At 39.7% G+C, this 18028-nt stretch overlaps 1 protein-coding gene and 1 long non-coding RNA gene across 2 annotated transcripts in view; one reads left to right on the top strand and one right to left on the bottom strand.

Moving 5' to 3' along the window:
• Window positions 1–18028, top strand: part of DKK2 (dickkopf WNT signaling pathway inhibitor 2) — a 101816-nt gene that overhangs the window by 29786 nt on the left and 54002 nt on the right. The window lies entirely within an intron of this gene.
• LOC116657820 overlaps window positions 12033–18028 on the bottom strand; it is a 38797-nt gene continuing 32801 nt past the window's right edge. Inside the window, exon 5 of the long non-coding RNA XR_004312949.1 lies at window positions 12033–12061. This is a non-coding gene — a long non-coding RNA (uncharacterized LOC116657820). The remainder of the gene's footprint in view (window positions 12062–18028) is intronic.

The following is an 18028-nucleotide window of genomic DNA, read 5'->3' as shown; positions in this document are numbered from 1 at the left end:
GAGAAGACAAAAAAGGGCCAAGCTACTGTCTGTGGAGTTATCACTGAATGCATTTGCATCTAAGTCAGAACTCTGCCAAGGCAGAATTTTAGGGCAGTGCCACCGAGCCTTGAGTCTCTTACAGCTGTTGGCTCAATGATGATGAAGGCTGGTGGGGTTGCTCTCTGAGTTGGGCCTTTCCAGTTGGCCAAGGGCACACTGGGAACAGGAGCACGTCTGTTAGGACTGGAGTGATGGTGAACTATGCCTGGGTAGAATGAAGCCTGAGGGATCTCTGGTGGAGTTCCACAGAGGTCCTTCACAGATCCTTCTTCTGACCCAGGTATAGGGGAGAAAGACTCAGCCAGCCAGTAGCTAGTTCCCCTTCAAGTTTCCATCAGGAAAGCAGACACACACAGAGAACACCATGGGAAGAGGAAGGCAGAAACTGACAAGCCAAGGACCACTAAAGACTGCCAACAATGACCGGAATAGACGGGAAACAAATCCTCCCTCAGCACGCTCAGAAGGAACTGACCACCCTCCACCTTGTTCACCACTTGTGAAGTAACAAGTTTTTAGTGGACTTGAGCTAGGAAAGATCTCACTTTTCGATCTCTCCATAATCCTGCAGTCGGTGCCATGAATTATTTATTATTAATCATTTATGGAATATGATGACTTATCTGCCACTATACTAAACATTTTATTTATGTTATCTAATTTAATCCTCACAGTGGTGCCAAGAGATGGGTATTATCCCCATTTTACAGGGAAGGAAGCAAAAGCTGAGAAAAGTCAAATGATTTGTCCAAGATTACATAGTAATCTTGTAAGTGGCACAGTTGAAATTCAAACACATCTATGTTATTACAGAACCTGGAATTTTAATCACTATACTAGGGTAACTAGTTTAACAGGGAGTAGACCCAGAACCCCAGGTCGAGAAGTTAGAATATTAGAAGGAGACTGATTTTTAATTTTTTATACCATTTTTGGGGATGCCAAATTTGCTTTCGACTCAACATTTGTTCAACAACTAGTGGTTTTCTCTTCCTTTTTCTTTCTTTTTTTTTCTCTTCTTTTCCTTTTTGGCAGTAGAAACCATGGAGCCAGCAAAGCAGAAGCATGTGAAGCCCTCCAGCAGATAAACATTTTCCATTCACATTTTGAAGAGAATAAAAAAGCCAAATAAAAGAACCCAAATGGCAAACACTGTAAAGCCATTCCTTCATAAAAATAAATTTTTGGTGAAGAGGTCTTTCATTTGGAAATTAGATCCAGCTTCTGCTTATGGAAAAAGCAAGTAAAAGGCAGGGAGAACCAGTAGGTCTTCTAACGATACTGCCACACAGTGATGCTCAGAGTTCCAGAAGACAAAAATGTGGACTTAAAAGATTTGAACAATTTGTTTGGGTATCTGTGCGCTGTGGAATCAGGCGTTGTGAAGAAACAATGTCTTGTAGCTAGTTCAGAATGATATAATTTAGGACAGATTTTTTTTTTTTCCCCTTCCAACACATGGTTTTGAAATCGAAGATTTTTTTTCTTTGAAGGAAGATGGAAAAGTCATTATGTACCAAGTGCAAAAAATTAGGTGCAGAGTAAGATTTTCATGGTGGGTAACATTTCACTTCCTGCTTGTCTTTGATTGGGTGAGTGTATTTCTTGTCCACAAAGACCAGAGGGTTCTCCAGGGCTGAGGTCTGCAGTAGTCAAGTGGAGGCAATGAAGTAATGATAAGGCTTCCACTTTCCAAAGGACAATGATTTTTCTCTGTTGTGAATTCAAAATGTTTATTTTTCCTAATTATTCAAGAAAATATCTGTAATGCACTGTTGTATGCCTTTCCTTATGGAAAACAGAGGACTTTTCATTCCTTTAGTTTAAAAAAAATAGCAGTCCATTCTTTTGTAAATACAGCATACTGTACATTATGGTGTGAGAAGTGGCATGCCATGATCTCCGCCCTCCAGGACCTTAAAACCTGCAGATAATCTGGGATAAGAGGGAAGAAAAAGAAAGAGAATGTATTGTTTCTTACCTAGCAAGAAATACCTCCCAGATTTGGGGCCAAGAAATTTAAATATTTATTTAATCTTCACAACAATCAGTACCAGTTGATTTAAACCCCAGCTCTGTTGCCTCAAAAAAGCTATTTCCTTAATTTAGTCCTGAAAGTATGAATATCGTCAATATAGGAGTTATTTATTTAGAAAATTCTTAGAAAAGGAAAGCCTTTAGGGTTACCAAGATCTCTGTTAATTTCCTAGGGCTGCTTTAAAACAAAGTTTGCCAGATTGGGTGGCTTAAAACAACAGTTTACTCTCTCACAAGTCTGGAGGGGAGAAGCCTGAAATCAAGGTGTTGGCAGAAACAGTCTCCCTTTGAAGGCTTGAGGGAAGGGTTCTTTCTTGCCTCTTCTGATGGTTTTTGGCAATCGTTGGCATCCCTTAGCTTTGTGTGTTGTACAGATTTATGATGCTGGACAGTTGTAAAGCCCGGTCTCATTGAGGCTTTATATTTCTAAACAGAGGGTAGGTATTTTGTTTGTTTTCAGGAGAGAGAAGAGCCCTGTCCATATGATACGGAGAAAAGTGAAGGGAGGTCCATCTCAGACCAGTCGTACCTGGGTTTTCCTCCCCAGGAAGCTTCAAATCTCTGACCTCACACCCAGCTGCAGCTAGCACAGTGCAGGTAGTTGTGGAACTGAGAATAACTACTACCTCAACGCTCACAGATTTTGAAGGTAGTGATAGCTAAACTACCTGGCTGTACAGCCGTGGACAAGGGACTGAATTCAAATTTCAACCTCCTCATCTGTGAAACGGAGATAATACGCATAGCAGGAGGATTTTACGAGACAGTATAAAGAGTCTGGTATCATGTCTGGCACGTGAAAATGGACCGTAGTCATTTTGTTCTCCTTGTTCTATGACTTACGTGGGTGCACTGTATCTCAAAGGGTCACAATTTAGGAAAGATGGTACAAGGCTCCCTCTGTGAGCATACAGAATAGGAAAAACAGTAAGATGAAAAAAGATTAGCGTGTACCAGGACAGAAAGAAATTGAAGTTACCAAATAACAAGTTGAGTTCTGCAGATTTAAACTGCCCTTTGTCTTCTTGAACAGAAGCTTCCACTCTGAGTCAACTTTCAGGTGCTAAAACAGTTTAGTGTCCAGTGCTGTAAAATGGATGGTGCAAGTTTTACTTAGATTGAAAATCCCATAATCATTTTGTCTAAATGTTGTAAAAGACATTCTTTATTCTAATCGAAATGAGTGCTACATTTTTGATGAATTAAACAGAAACACTGTAATTTAATCTCTAGCCATTAACATCATTTCAAAATTACTGAACTGTGGTTTTTCAGTCTGTGTAACACTAGCAAAGAAAAATCCACAGTAAAAGCAAATTTGCCATCAATCAAAGACAATTCTTCTTAAAAGTAAGAATTTATTAGATATATAGCAAATCTACAGTCCAATAATTTTAGCAGGTTTTTATATTTATAAAACTATGCATTGTTTTAAAATGTTTGGCCTGTTGATGTCTGTATTTTCATTTTATCACCCTTTACACACTTTCCTTTTCTCCAATAGGTCTGCTCTTATCACCTCTTTATGTACTTCTTTTCACGTTACATATTTCATTATCACGTTTATTATAACATTTTCATAGCAGTAAGGTTTCAAAACATTCCCCTTCCTTTCACAGGCACAGTTCTTTCCATCAGAATTATTTGAAGAGTTGAAATCTTACCAATTTAAAATACTGCAGTTTATACTTAAAATTTACGTTATACATGTAGTCTACAGGATATTGAAGTAAAGAGATGAAAAAATTTAAAAATTAGACTTAGAATCTTTAGTAGGCCTTTTGTTTTTTTATATAGCCATATCCTTGCTAACTAAAGAAATAAAGGTTTAATTAGAAAAATAAATCCCCTTAAAAATGTATACATATATATGTATGTTCACACACACACATATTTTAAAGATTTTCTCTAGCAAGTAGGGTCACATCTAATGCATTCTTAAAACCCTGCAACATACAGTGAGCCAGGCCTTGTGCTAGGTGATTTACATAATTCAGTTGTGATTCCCACAGCAGCTCTAGAAGGTAGGTGGAAAGCAAAGTAACTTGCCGAAGGACACAAAATCTAAACTCTGAGGTCAGGATACTAATCCAGGTCTTTCTGATTCCAGAATTTGTATGCTTTCTCTGAAGCCAATTCCTGCCTTTTTCCCTAACAAAATGTAAAATGGATGACTCTAAGGAGCTACTTCACTGCATCTTGGTTAAGTCAGTGACCCCCATTTTTAATGCCTCAGTTGTTCCTCTGAAAGTTTTTTTCACATAGTATTCAGGAAGTCATTTTTATTAGGTGAAAAATCGTGTTCTTATACTATGATCCATTTATGTGATTACTTGGGATTTTACTGCCTCATATATAAGCTTTCTAATATGGTCATCAGCAAGAAGTACTATTTGGTGCTTCCTGTAATTAGCATAAATAAACAGATTTCCCTCCCTAAACAAGACATAGGGCAATTTTTCTGATTAGCTATGGCTATTTGTATATGACTGATTTTGAGAAAATTTGCCAACAAATTTATTAAACATACACTTGTGAAAGGTATTATTAATATTGTATAGAACTACTTCCTTTATAGGAGAATACATTGAAGATTTTTTTTTAAAATTAAATCACTATTCTTTTTTGACTAGAGCTACTAAGTTAAATGAGATTTATTGTAAACTGCTTGTTGGCCTCTATTTCAAAGAATGCTTTTGGAAGGAACATTGACTGGTTGCCTTTAGTGGAGTAAAGGAAGAGATGTAAATACACCTTTCTGCCCTTACATAACCAAAGTGACTGCAGCAATTTGACAGAAAAATGTGGGTACACTTTAGGTACTCTTCTTCCAGAAGAAATGTAAGCAAAATAACTTGTTTGTGGCCAGATGGAGGGCTCCCACATTGTGAGATTGAAACAGAATGGGCTAGAAAATACATTCAAAATAGATTAGAAAATATGATTCATTTATTTTGTGGAAAAACAGAATGTCTTGACAACAGAGAAGGAAACAAATGACCCACATCCTTTGCTTGGATGTTTCAAGTTCTCTATGCAAGTTGTTTAGCATTCTCCTGCCTCACCTGCGTAAATGTTCACAAACAGGGTGTTTCATATGCCGAACGATCTCCAGACCATCCTTGTTCTTGAATAGTCCCGACAGCTTTAAGACTGTAATGCTAGAAACAGGAGCCTGATATTAAGTGGCTGCACATGCTCCCCATTATCTCCTCCAGAAGAAAACAATAGTTGGATAAGATTACACTCTGATGCAATCCATTTTTGAAAAATATGTACATTTAGTCAGATGTAATTTGGTAGACCTACAAGGGATAAAGAAGGAACTATTTAAAATGAGAAGGGCAAGTATAACGCCCACGAAAAAGTGCCTGAGGAACTGATAACACATGCACGCATAATTGCAGACCTGAATATTTATTTCAATACACCTAAGTCTTGATAATTTTTGAGAAGAAAAATCAGTATTTAAGCTACCAGGACCTTTATCATGGATGTTTTGGTTTATGAACTTGCTAAGCTCCTGTCGTCCAATAACTTTCTTTGGATGAAATTGTGAGGAAGTTTTTCCATTGGCATGGTAAAGGAAGAACTGAACTCTAAGGAATTTAAGAAATATGTCTCTTGAGTGCCTGGATAGCTGATTGGCCCCAGATAATCTTACTGATACTCTTGGTAGTTTCTTATATATTACAGAAGGAAATGAATCTATTTGCATATTGACATTATATGCATAAATGTGATCTATATGTTCCCACCAAAACAAGTAGTACTTGGCTGATTAAAGAAAAAAATCTGAAAACTGTTTCATAGGATGAACAAATAAAACAACTGAAACTTTTTAACCTGGAAAGAATATCAAGCAATATTTTAAGTGTTGATATGGAGTAATTATTCATTCATTCACTCAATTGTTTAATAAACGTTTTTATTGAAAGCCTATGACGTAGCACTATTAGGGCCTGTGCTAGGTGCTGAGGATACAGGAAGCACTCTTGCATCAAGCTCGTCAGATGGAAACAGTTATTCTTTGTACGTGGAAGAAAGAACTAGGACTAACGGGCAGGCATCACAGAGATTAAACCAGAATTTTGACTAAGGCAAAAATTTCTAAAGTCAGAGATTTCATAAAAGTAAATTGGGCTCTTTTGTGTTATAGAATTCTCTAGGAGAGTTCTAAAGGCAATTGTGTGTCAATTTAGAGGGAATGTTTAATATATTCATCTATATTTAATATGGTGAAAACCTCCTACACTTCATCTCAACTCAATGATTTCTTTTTAAAATTGTATGTAATTTATTGTTAACTCAGCGTTAATCTTGGCCTACTGAAAAAGGCTAAACTAGGCGTCAGACAGACACTTTTCGGAGAAGCAGGAAACAGACCCACATGCTGTATTTCTGCCACAACTGCCTTAGAAAGGAGAGGGCCAGTCTTGTGCAGCGATTTTTCCTTGCCTCGCTGGTTTTTAGGCTAGCAAAACAGGCCACCAAAGGGACTATGAAAACCTGTCTCCATCGGCCCAGTAATCTTACGTGTGAGGTTAATCACCAGACGTTGCCCTTTCTTTGATGTCTTTGAGCGTGAGGGTAGTTGTGGCCTCTAAGACCTGTCAACTTCAACATCCACGTGATTTCCTAGTTTACTGTAGAACTCTGGGCTCAACAGAACTGCATTCAAAATCCTTTCTTGGTAGCATATTAAATTTACAATCCTATAAACTCACAATGAGAGGTGTCCAGTTACCTTTCCTAGAAATAGAATAGAATCCTGATCAGAACACTTGAAATAAGAAATCTCTAAGTTTACGCTTTTTTCCTTGTAGTTGAATATTCTGTGTCTTCCATAAATTGAATCAGAATATTTTAAAAATCTGATCTACAAATTATTCTAGGTGGGGCCAGATTTGTATCCAAACACTTACCATTTAAGACAGTCTGTGACTATGAAGATCTGGAATGACAAATATACTTTGTCTATTTGATTTTCATCACAAATGAAAGATTTCCAAAGTAGACTTATTTGGTTTTTAATTCTTCAGAACTTTTCCTCCACTTTAAGGATCTCTCAATATCACAAATTAAGAGTTTGGGACAAATATTCACATGGCTGAATAAGTGAAAATAGGAAATTAAAATTTCTTTTGGATTTCTCATGGTGAAACAGTACTTAAATACATAAAATCCTGTTCCTCAGTGACCTCATTCTGCACATGAGAATGATTTGTTTTCCCTCCTACATTATATATAGGTTATGAGAATTCATATTGGTGAATTTATTTTTTAAAGATTTCTTCAGCAAAAAGTGAATAAGCAAGAGCAAAATGAATTCATTCTGTGTATCTTTTTCATGAGAAATAATAGAATATCCATTGAGGCTTTTATCTAATCTAAAATGAAAAAAAAGTCAGTAAGTGGGCCATGGGTGAAATTTCTGAGATAAAGTTTAATTTTAACATAAATTCTTATATAAAATAGTTTAAGTGGGAAAAAGAATTTTAGAACTCTAATCAACATATTTACAATACTGTCTATAAGCTAAATAAAAATAAAGAGATTAACAAAAATACTATACATTTTAATTTCTGTCTCATTAATTCTCAAAAATATTGTCTTAGAAAATGACATTAGGACTATAATGTCTTAATATAATATTTAATATTATTACATTCTGGAAACAAAAAAGGAAACAAATTGGGTTATAGGAAATTAATATTTTAGGTATATATTTAGAATGTATTTTAGGTATAGTCCAGTTTATATATAACTAGTACTGTTCATGGCATTAAAAATATTATCTATAACAAATGAGGCCAACATTTTTAATAAAATAATATACCAGTCTTGAGAAACTTTCTGTGGTAGAATAACAGCATATTTTACTAGAAAAATGAATGATGGAGTAAGTCCTACGGTCTCCCTGCAGCTGTGTGAGCAGTTAAGCGCCCATGTGCTGGTCAGACAAGAGCCTTGCGGTGCTTGCTCTGGTGTCAGGTGTGCAAGACAGTCCTCAGAGGAGTAGCAGGACTTGAAAGGGGAGCAGCTGGGGCTGGATGGATGGGGCCAGTGGTGGCCATGAAAGGGTTAACTTGGTAAGTTCCTCAGCAAGGCTCCTTATTCTTCCCTGGGGACTCTCCTGTTCTTCACACAAAGTAAGTCATGGCGCTGAATTATAAAAGAGAAAAAGAGAATTGGTCTCTAACCCTCAAATTATTTTGTTTCTGCAATAGCTGGTTTAACTCAGGGTAACCTACTCTTTGAATTATTTAATTCAGAATTATTATAAACTTCAATTTTTTTAAATTGAAGTAATGTTGATTTGCAATGTTTCGGGTGTACAGCAAAATGATTCAGTTATAGAAAAAGATTCTTTTTCAGCTTCTTTTCCATTATAGGTGTTATAAACTTTACCTGGGAACTTGTAATGAGGATTATTTGTGAGTAAGTGTGTGTGATTGTTTTGGAAGACTTCTTTCTGGAAGAAAGAGGGATGGATGTGTTTAAATCCTGGACCGAAATCGTGTAAGTGAACTCTGAAAAGTTATCTTAAGTGAATGTAAGCAAATCATCAGATGTGTGGGGGCCACACTGGTCTTTGGAAACAGCTTGCAATGCATGAGCATTTCACTGGAAGCTCAGAAAGCTTGGCTTTTGTCCTTAAGAGCTCTTCAGATGATAGCAATCCAGAGATAAAGAAGGCTAAATGGCACCAGTTGGTGAGAGGAGAGGATGGTATGTGAACTTAGTAGTGGAGAGGCTGCTAAATACAGTGTCTGCCGGCTACTTCCATAAACCACAACATGCTCTTTGAGTTCTTCAAACCCAGTTACTTCAACCACTAGATAAGGTTTCAATGCATGATACCGTGATGCTGCAGGCTTTTTTCCCCCTTCCAAGTTAATATCTTTGTTTTGATTTTGGCTGAAGAAGTTTCTTTGTTGGTCAGCTGCAACATGTCCATTAACTCACAGAAGTTCCCCATCTCACAATGCTTGCCAGTTTTCTCCCTGCCCAGACAGGATAGATAACGTTAGCAGGGTTGCGTGAAATATCCAAAATTAAAATGATTCTTTCCATAGCTTCCCACCACTGGATGCTGAATAACTTCCATATTATTCACAACTTTCCTATTCAAAGCAATGAACTTGTGATTACTTTTTATTTTACCTAGGAACTAAATGTCTTTATAATATTAGAAATTGTTTATCGGTTTTAAAAAATTAAGGAGTACCAGAGTTGCTTCAGAGATTGCTTTTGGATCTTGGGAAATCTAATTAGCCTGTTTTGTCTGCTCAGAGCAGTGGTCACTGACAGCTTGCATGGCATCCCCCCCTCAAGTCCTAACAGCGTGGAGTTACCCTCATGGGCCTAATTCAACAATCCAATCAGACAGCAACACGAGGGCCAATATATTTACTAAATATTAGTGTGAGGCAAATTGATCCTTACAGATACTGTGGCAATGACTGCATGGGCAAAGCTAGCTAGTCTTCCACAGTTCAAATAAACTAGAGAAGTGAGTCTATTACTGAGCTACTAGGAACTTCCAATTCATTGATCATTTTACCAGTACTTCATAAACTGCTCTCTTGAGTTACTGACAACAACCCAGAGAGATCAATATTATTTTAAAAATTTTACAAATTTTGGGCATAGTTCCTTTAACCAATTTGCCCATGGGCATATGGGCACCAGTGAAAAAGTCAAGATTTAAGCCAGACTCTGAAGGCTATGCTCTGAACCATTCCTCCACGTTATTTGATTGAACCCTGGTTAGCCAGGCTTTAGGAAAAATGGAAAAGAATAAACTTTTCTGCATTTAAACTGTTTTCTGACTCAAAGAGAGCGCCATACTGGTTCTGGGCAGTATCCGGGGATCTTCATAGTGAAGATCCTTCTTTCAGTGAAGACCCCCCCCCCCCCCAATTCACACACAACTCGCTCTTTCTCCGAGGACACAGGAACACCTGGTGAGGTCTCATTTACGCATTTATGTTACGACAAGGAGAGCAATACATGCAAAGAGCTTTCATCTTCTGCCAGGCACTGTTCTAAGTGCTTTCCACGCAATAACTCAGCTCCATGTTCGCAGCAACCCTATGAGATACGGTCTCATGTTCTGAGGCCAGAGTTTAGGCGGAGGTGGGGAGGAGATTTTTCTATTCAAATATGTGTCAGTGCTACCTACTACTAATTCACAATTCACATTAGCCTAGTAAAGGCTCTGAGAATTCCTGCAGTAAAGAAATTTACCTTTGTTCTAGCCAGCATATCCCAAATTTACTTTAATATACACTTCCATCTGCACTGACATCCATTAGCATATCTTGGAGCACAGGTTGAGGATCGCTGTTCCAGATCTTCAGTAATAGCCTGAATTCAAAAGCAAACCCTCGGGGCAAATCTTTAATGGCTGAGAGGTGGAGAAGGGGCAGCAGGTGGGGAGGGATGTTACTGCAGCAATTCTAGAGACCACACCAGAGACACTGGGCTCAGGTGAACCAAGCTGCATTCCCCGTGCCAATCAGAAAGTTGTTTGCCAATGCAGAAAGACGTAGGGGGAAAGTGTGACACTTAACTACAGGTTGGCACTTAACCCAAACCTTTAGCATTTCTGCTATTTCTTAATCAAATCTTTCATCAAGTAACCCAGTGATTCCAGGGCTTAGGGCACACCAGCCCCCTCTTTGTCACTGACGATAATAGGATAGATTTGTGCAAGCAGAGCTAATCTTGTTACAGTTGTTTGTGAAAGCTGTTGGCATTTCACAGCCTGCTGCTCATCTCAGGACTCTGAGGAAAGTTTAGCCCGTGATTTGGATTCAAAATCTGGTCGCCTTTCTGGCTTCATGGGATCATGTTTAGAGTTTAATGTTAGGATGGAGACTAAAAGAGAGCGATGCAAGATGGGTCATGGAAACAACTCAAGTTAGAGGATCCGAGTGGCAGAATGAGTGAGGGAATGAACTGTACTGGAGTTCCGGGTTTGGAGCTGAGGATGGAGGCTGAACGATTATGAAGGTTTCAAAAAGCTTGAAACCAACAAGGAGCCTCACTGCTGGGTGGGATTTGGAAATTTACAGATGAAGAAAAGTAGTATTCTGATGTGTACCTGTGTGTACATGCATCTGTGTGTGTGTGTCTGTGTGTGTGTGTGTTGGAGCACTGGAGAAAATAAGGAGTCAGTATGCAAGAAAATTCTGTGGCAAATTAGGCCTGTGTTCTGAAGGTTGTAAGAGCTTGATCTGGCGACATGCACGTCCTCAGATGAAACTTTAGAAATGCAGATTAAATTCAAGTTATGGAGTTCTTTGAAGGCCAGGCCAAGAATTTGGACTTGTTTCTGTAGGCAAAAGAGCCCTGAAGGTTCTTGAGCAGTGGGATGACATAAAAAGTGGCGTCTTAGGAAGAATCAGGTGGGGATGATAGGCTGGGTGGTTTGGGCAGAGCCCTGGAGTGCAGTGTGTGAAGACTTGGATTCCTGCTGCAATGGAATGGAACCAGAAGAAAGGATTGGAAGGATTACTGGGGTAAAAGGGTGAAGACAGCAGTAGAATACAGGTGTACAAGCCTGGGTGATTCCTAAAATGGGGAGCCATAGTTTATCTATGCAGCACATCATTTTTGTCAATACACTGAAAATTATATTATTAGTATAAATAAACACACTGTTTCATACCAAAAAAGTAACCTTTTAATAATTGTCTGTAAAATTACTTTCACAAAAATTTTTCCTAACCCATTGCAAAAAAAAAAGAAATGTGCTCAGAATTTGTGAGGTTATGTCTTAACAGTTTTCCCCAAGTGGTGTCCACCATAGATTGGTACTGGAAGGGCATTCTTCCTCTGCATAAATTCTATACTCACAGAAAACGAAACTTTTTAATCTGAAAAAGAAATAATCTGATGCCTATTTTATTTAACATCTTACCTTCAAAGATGGTGCTATAGATCTCAGCTTCCTTACTGTCCTCATTTTCTTCTATATGTGCAGAAGGAAAAGAGGAAAAGATAGGCAGGTCTTTATTTTGAGCACTGAGTATGTTTCCCAGTTACCCTTTCTGATCCTTTCCCAACCTTTAAGTGTCCCAAGAATGTATCAGGGGCACCCTTGCTTCTGGTTCCCAGTTGAGTTTGGTCATCAGAAGAGATCCCAGCCCCCTGACTCTGCCTTCGGTGACATCATGTTGTTAGTTTTCAATCAGCCATGACTGCAAAATTTATACCATGGAAATGAACAAATGTTACAAATCAGGGCTTCCATTTCTGGAAAGTCAGGGTAACAGCATGCTTCTAGAGGAGTGTGGTTCCAGGTAGTTACACCTTTTGTTCCCTATGTATGTGGCCATCTAGGTTAGGTGTGTACCTCAACCAAAGATATATATAGAGGGGGCTATTTCCACAGAGCAGCACTATTCAGGTTTCTGCAATCACTGCCTCCTCTTCAGGCTTAAAAGAGATCATGTTTTCCTGCCCTACTCACCTCAGACTACTGCACCATCTCTTTTGTGTCTGTAAACCTGCACCATCCAACATGGTAGCCACTAGCCACATGCAGCTACTGACACTCGATGATGTGGTTATCATAATAGTGAAACTGATGATTTGAATTTTTAATTTTATTTAGTTAGAATTAATTAAATTTAAATTTAAAAGCCAGAAATAGTATAACACATTTTTCCATTTAACACCACTTTATTATTTTGGTAGGACCACATTTCACTTGAGAATTTATTATTTAAACTGAGATGGGCTGTAAATGTAAAATATACACCAGATTTCAATGACTTAATATGAAAAAAAGGAAAAATATCTTACTAATAACTTTTTTATATTTATTACATATTAATATTTTGGATAGGTTGGGTTAAACTAAGCATATTATTAAGATTAATTTTACCTGTTTCTTTTCACTTTTTTAATGTGGTTATTAGAAAATTCTAAATTACTATGCGGCTCCCACTAATGGACATTCCTGTTGTAAATCTTGCCCGCACTGCTGTAAATAGACCCTTTATACTCTTTAAATTCACCGCTTAAATATGCCATCAGTTCCTCACTGGTGGGACCCTAACTGATTCCACCACAACCAAAAAAAAAAAAAATCTGTGAGCTAAATTACTACTCTGTTTTTAAAGAGAAAAGAAAGAGGGCAGTATTAGCAGGGTGACACTTAGATTCTAATGATGTTTCCCAAACAATTTTTACAGTATGCTCTAGTGGGACAATGATCAAAAATGGAAGTTCTGTGGCAAATTTGGGCCTGTGTGGAAGGAAGGATTAATATTAAGTAGTTATCGTAAGCCAGACAATTTTTTGATAGCTTGTCCAATCTATCCAGTCTCTCAGACCACATTCGACTTCTTCCATGGCCCTGTGAGTAACCACAGACCTAGAGTTGTCTCCCAATAATCCTGAGAGGCAGGCTGTTTTGAGAGGCCTTCATTTTACAGACCAGGAAACTGAGGCACAGAGAGGTTGCTTGCTCAAGGTCACACAGCTGGTAAGCAGAGAGGACAAAATTAAGCCCAGACTTGCTTGACTTTATAGCTCAGGCTCATTCTAGCACACCAAACAATAAATATTCCTTACTCTAAGGCATTTTAAACAAAATTTAGGGGAGAAGTTTGTTGATTTTACTAGATATCGATTTTAAAACTTTCGTTGCAATGTAGGTGGTCTGGAGCACTGCTTGCTTTTCCCGCCCACCCAATCTCTCAGACCACATTCCCCTTCCACGGCCCCCAGGGTCACTGCTTTCAAGCAGACCTAGAAAAGACCAGAGCTCACAAAACTTCCATGAAAAGTTGCTTCTTGGGAGGCTTGTTGGGTCACTTGCAAGAAGGGAGAGACAGAGGTTTGGTGGAATAAATCAGGCTAGTCTGGGCAGGCAGGCTGCATTCTGCTGAGCCCAGCCTCACGCCCAGCCGCGGTCTCACCCTACCCTTAGTCACTGCATGGGGACCACGAGACAGTTGTGCTTCTGTGTAACAACTGGGGAAGGATGTAAACAGGGGCTCAGATGTCAGCTGTACCCAAATCACAAAAGGAACTCAGGTCCTTGGGGTTGGAGACACTGTAGTGCTGCCTCCCATTCTTACTTTCAATCTATGCATAATTTGATCCTCCTGCATTTGACTCTGACTTACAACGTAACTCTTTATGGGAGTTTTAAAGTGCTGTTTACACACATGTTAGCACTTGTTGCTTTGGACTTCACGTATCCTCCCTTGCTAAATGGGTGTGAAATAAAAATGTGTTTTTAAATGCAGGTAGGGACTGTACTTGAGCCCATGGTAATTCTGGAATTGTGCACAGCTGCGGGACATTAACCACTAAAAAGGGAATTACAGGAACCTCCAAGATCACTGCAAAATTGGTCATGGTTTTGCACTCCTTGTTTAGTGCAAGGAATCCTTTCGGTGCATAATAAACAGTGACTATCTGACTACCTGTAGTGAAGAAAGGGATGCTTCCTCCTTGATCCATTTTATATTTTTGGTCTGATCTAATATGACTGGGTGACCACCTAGATATCCTCTCATCTCAACTCTTCTGAAACTGAAAACAGAGGCAATGTTACTTGGGGATGAAAAGCAGAGCTTGGAGTCAGGCAGCCCTGAGCTCAGCTGTGTTGTCTAGATGCCGTGACTGTGGACTAGTTCCTTCACCTCAGTTCCCTCCTCTGCAAGGGGAGGGAACCACAGAGCGGTTAGGCTTCTTCAGGTGTAAGCAGAAGAAATCAATTCTTAAGCGACCTATATGAAATTTTTTTACAAAAAGAAATTTGTTGTGAGGATATGAGAGAGCTGAGAGGATCAAGTGAAAGGAAGAACTGGGCCTCAGAGGAGTATGAACCTACGGAGCTCCAGGGTCTAGCAAACAAGACCTTTGGGATGTTATTAGGGCACCGCAGCCTAAATGAAAGACCTCTAATCAAATTTCATCCTTTGGCCTTTCTACTCAAGATGCAAATTCCCAGGAAGAGTCTGAGTGGACTAGATGGGGTCCTGCTTTCCTTTCCTTGATGCAGGGAGGGCAGGAGAAAGTAAGGGGTCCTGACTGACAAGCTGCAGTAAGTGAGGGAGGCTGAGTTCTTAAATAAAACGTCAGGGTGGCATTAACCAAGGAAGGGGATATGGGTATTGGGCAAACAAAAGAAATGAAGTATTTTACATTCTCATGACTTATATAAAGTCATCATGCCATTTAAATGAGATCACTGACATCAGTACACACAGTTAACAATACATATAGATTGTCAATGAAGATAATTTTAAAAAACTATCATTAGGAAAGAGTTCATAATTCAGTTTATTCTTCTCTACTAAGAGTGATTATGTTCTCAAAGAGTGCATTTTAAACACACACAGCAGTCTCTTAGATTTTACTAAAAGGGACATTTTAACAATTTGCTATCTAACTAGATGGAGATACTTCGGAAAACAAAAGTTGTAATTGTGTCCCAAATAGTTAGCATGCAATTATTTAATTTAAAAATCTGCCTTTGCTATTTCAAACATAAGCCAACAATAAATCCCATGCCGTCTATTTTAGTTATGGTAAATCATAGTCGTATGTTGTCATGATTATGGCTAATTGTGGGATAAAGGATTTAATTTTAGAGTATGCATGAAATAAACTCTTGTTGACATTTATGCATGACAGTCTGGGAACAATAGGGGATGAGCTAACAGCTATATGAGATAAATCCCCCTACAAAGAGAATAATAAAGAAAACTTAAATCAAGGATTCTGATTCTTAATGATGGTACTGATGATTCTAGAAGCCTGAGCTCACCATATTTAGAATGCACCAGCTGCTTCAAATTAGAGAAACTGTAAACTCTTCTGACATGGGTTCAATGATGGTGTGTGTGGTGTGTGTGTGAATAAATCTTTCCAGTTATGTGCAAACAGAAAATCTAGAATGCTTCCCTGAACTACTAGCTTACGGACGAATAATATTCTGTGGTAAACTGCTATCCCACACTAAAACTGCAGTCTACACTGAAATTTGCAACTTTTAAAAGAATATTAAGAGAGTCTATTTACACTTGGCCTGAAATTGCTTATGGACTGAATGACAACACCAGGAATTTAAAAGGAAGCAACTCTATTTTATTTTTAACTTCTTTCATTTTACAGTAATGTCTCCCATTAAAACTAAATGATTAGCACTCTCAAAGCAAGGCCTCCAACAATTAACGTAAGACTCAGAGTTATTTCCCTCATTGGGAATCTTTAGTAGAAAGCAGAATGTTTAGACAATATGAAGAGGAACCAGAGTGTGCCTTCTGCTTCCACAACACATCTCCAGAAAGAGAAACTCCTGCACTGACGGCGGCTATGCAGAGTCAAGATACAGTGCGTGTCAGATCTTTTCAGGGAATTTTGTAAATAAATATGGGTTGAAGGAAATTTTAAATTCTGCCATTTTATAACTGTACTGTGTGCACTACCCTGTGGATATTGAAATGGATCTGAGTCACCACCCATAACATTCTGGGAATGTCTTAATATTGACACAGTGCCTCTGAGCTACCATTAGGGGGCGATGTGGAGGAAGCATGGCCAGCAGGGATCTCCTGATTCCTTCTAGTTTATTTTTCATTTCAGTTACTGTATTCTTCATCTCTGGTTGGCAGTTCTTTATATTTTCTGTCTCTTTGTTAAAAGCTTCTAACTTCAAGCTCTGTGCATCTGTTCTCCTCTTGAGTCCTTTGATCATCTTTACGATCATTACTCTGAACTCTTTCTCAGGTAGACTGCCTATCTCCATCCACCTCACTTAGTTGTTCTTCTGGGGCTGTATCTTGTTCTTTTGTCTCTAACATATCCCTCTGCCGCCTCATTTGGTCTAACTTGCTATTTGTATTTTGATGTATGTGGTAGGGTTAGTTACATTTCTCGACTTTGGGGAAGTGGCCCTCTTTAGGAGGCATCCTGTACACCCCAGCAGAGTACCCCCCTCTTGTCGCCCAAGCTATATGCTCCAGGGGTTCCCCCTGAGAGGGGGTGTGTGGGTCTTTCTGTGGTGCTGGGGTGACTATGAGGGTGATCTGGCAGCTTGGCTGGCCCCTAGCCTGGTTGGTCGCCAGGCCCTGCCTTGTGCAGATGCCGCTGGCTGCTGTTTATCCAGGTCTGGTCATGAGGCAGCTGGTCGTGGGGTCCTAGGGGCCCCAGTGGGCAGAGTCAGGGTCCTGAAGACTCTGGGGCTGTTGCCCACTCACTGGCTGGTGAAGCCTGATGCTGGGATTGGTGCCGATGACCGGCAGGCAGAGCTGGTTCCTGGAGTCTGGCTGCAGGGCCCAGGAATCCCAGAGCTTGTTTCAATTATTGGTGGGGGCAAGGGGCGGTTCTGGACACAGTTGAATATGGGTTCAAGGGTATCCCGAAGGTTGTCTTGGCCTGCTAGTGGGCACGGCCAGAGTCCAGCTGGTCCCAGAGTAGGGCCTGGTGTGCGTTGTTGTAGGGTCCTACTTTTTTTGCTTCTGGTGCCTGCACCCTGGCAGGTGAGGCTGATCTAGAGGCTCATGCAGGTTTCCTGGTGGGAGGGGCTGGTGCCGGCCCTGGTGGGTGGGCCGGGTCTTGGCCCGCAGGTGGACTAGGCCATGTCTAGGGGCGTGCCTAGAAGCAGCTGTGGGCTCTTTAGTCTTCAGGCAGCCTCTCTGCTGCTGGGTAGGGCTGTTGTGCCCGCCCAGTTAGTTGGTTGGCCTATGGCTTCCCAGTACTGGAGCGGCTGTGGGGTGGGGCCAGGTTCCAGAGCTGATAAGACAAGGTTGCAGTCGCCAGGATCTTTCATTCGTTTGGATGTTCCCCCGTGTACCTGCTACTAGTGTCCATGTTCCCAGGGTGAGCCGCAGCCGTCCCTCCGCCTGTCCAGGAGACTCTCCAAGACCAGCAGGTAGGTCTGGTTGCAGCTTCTACCAAATTACTGCTTTTGCGC

This window comes from Camelus ferus, chromosome 2 (assembly GCF_009834535.1).
Source record: "Camelus ferus isolate YT-003-E chromosome 2, BCGSAC_Cfer_1.0, whole genome shotgun sequence".
NCBI lineage: Eukaryota > Metazoa > Chordata > Mammalia > Artiodactyla > Camelidae > Camelus > Camelus ferus.
This window is presented reverse-complemented; position numbering and strand designations above follow the sequence as displayed.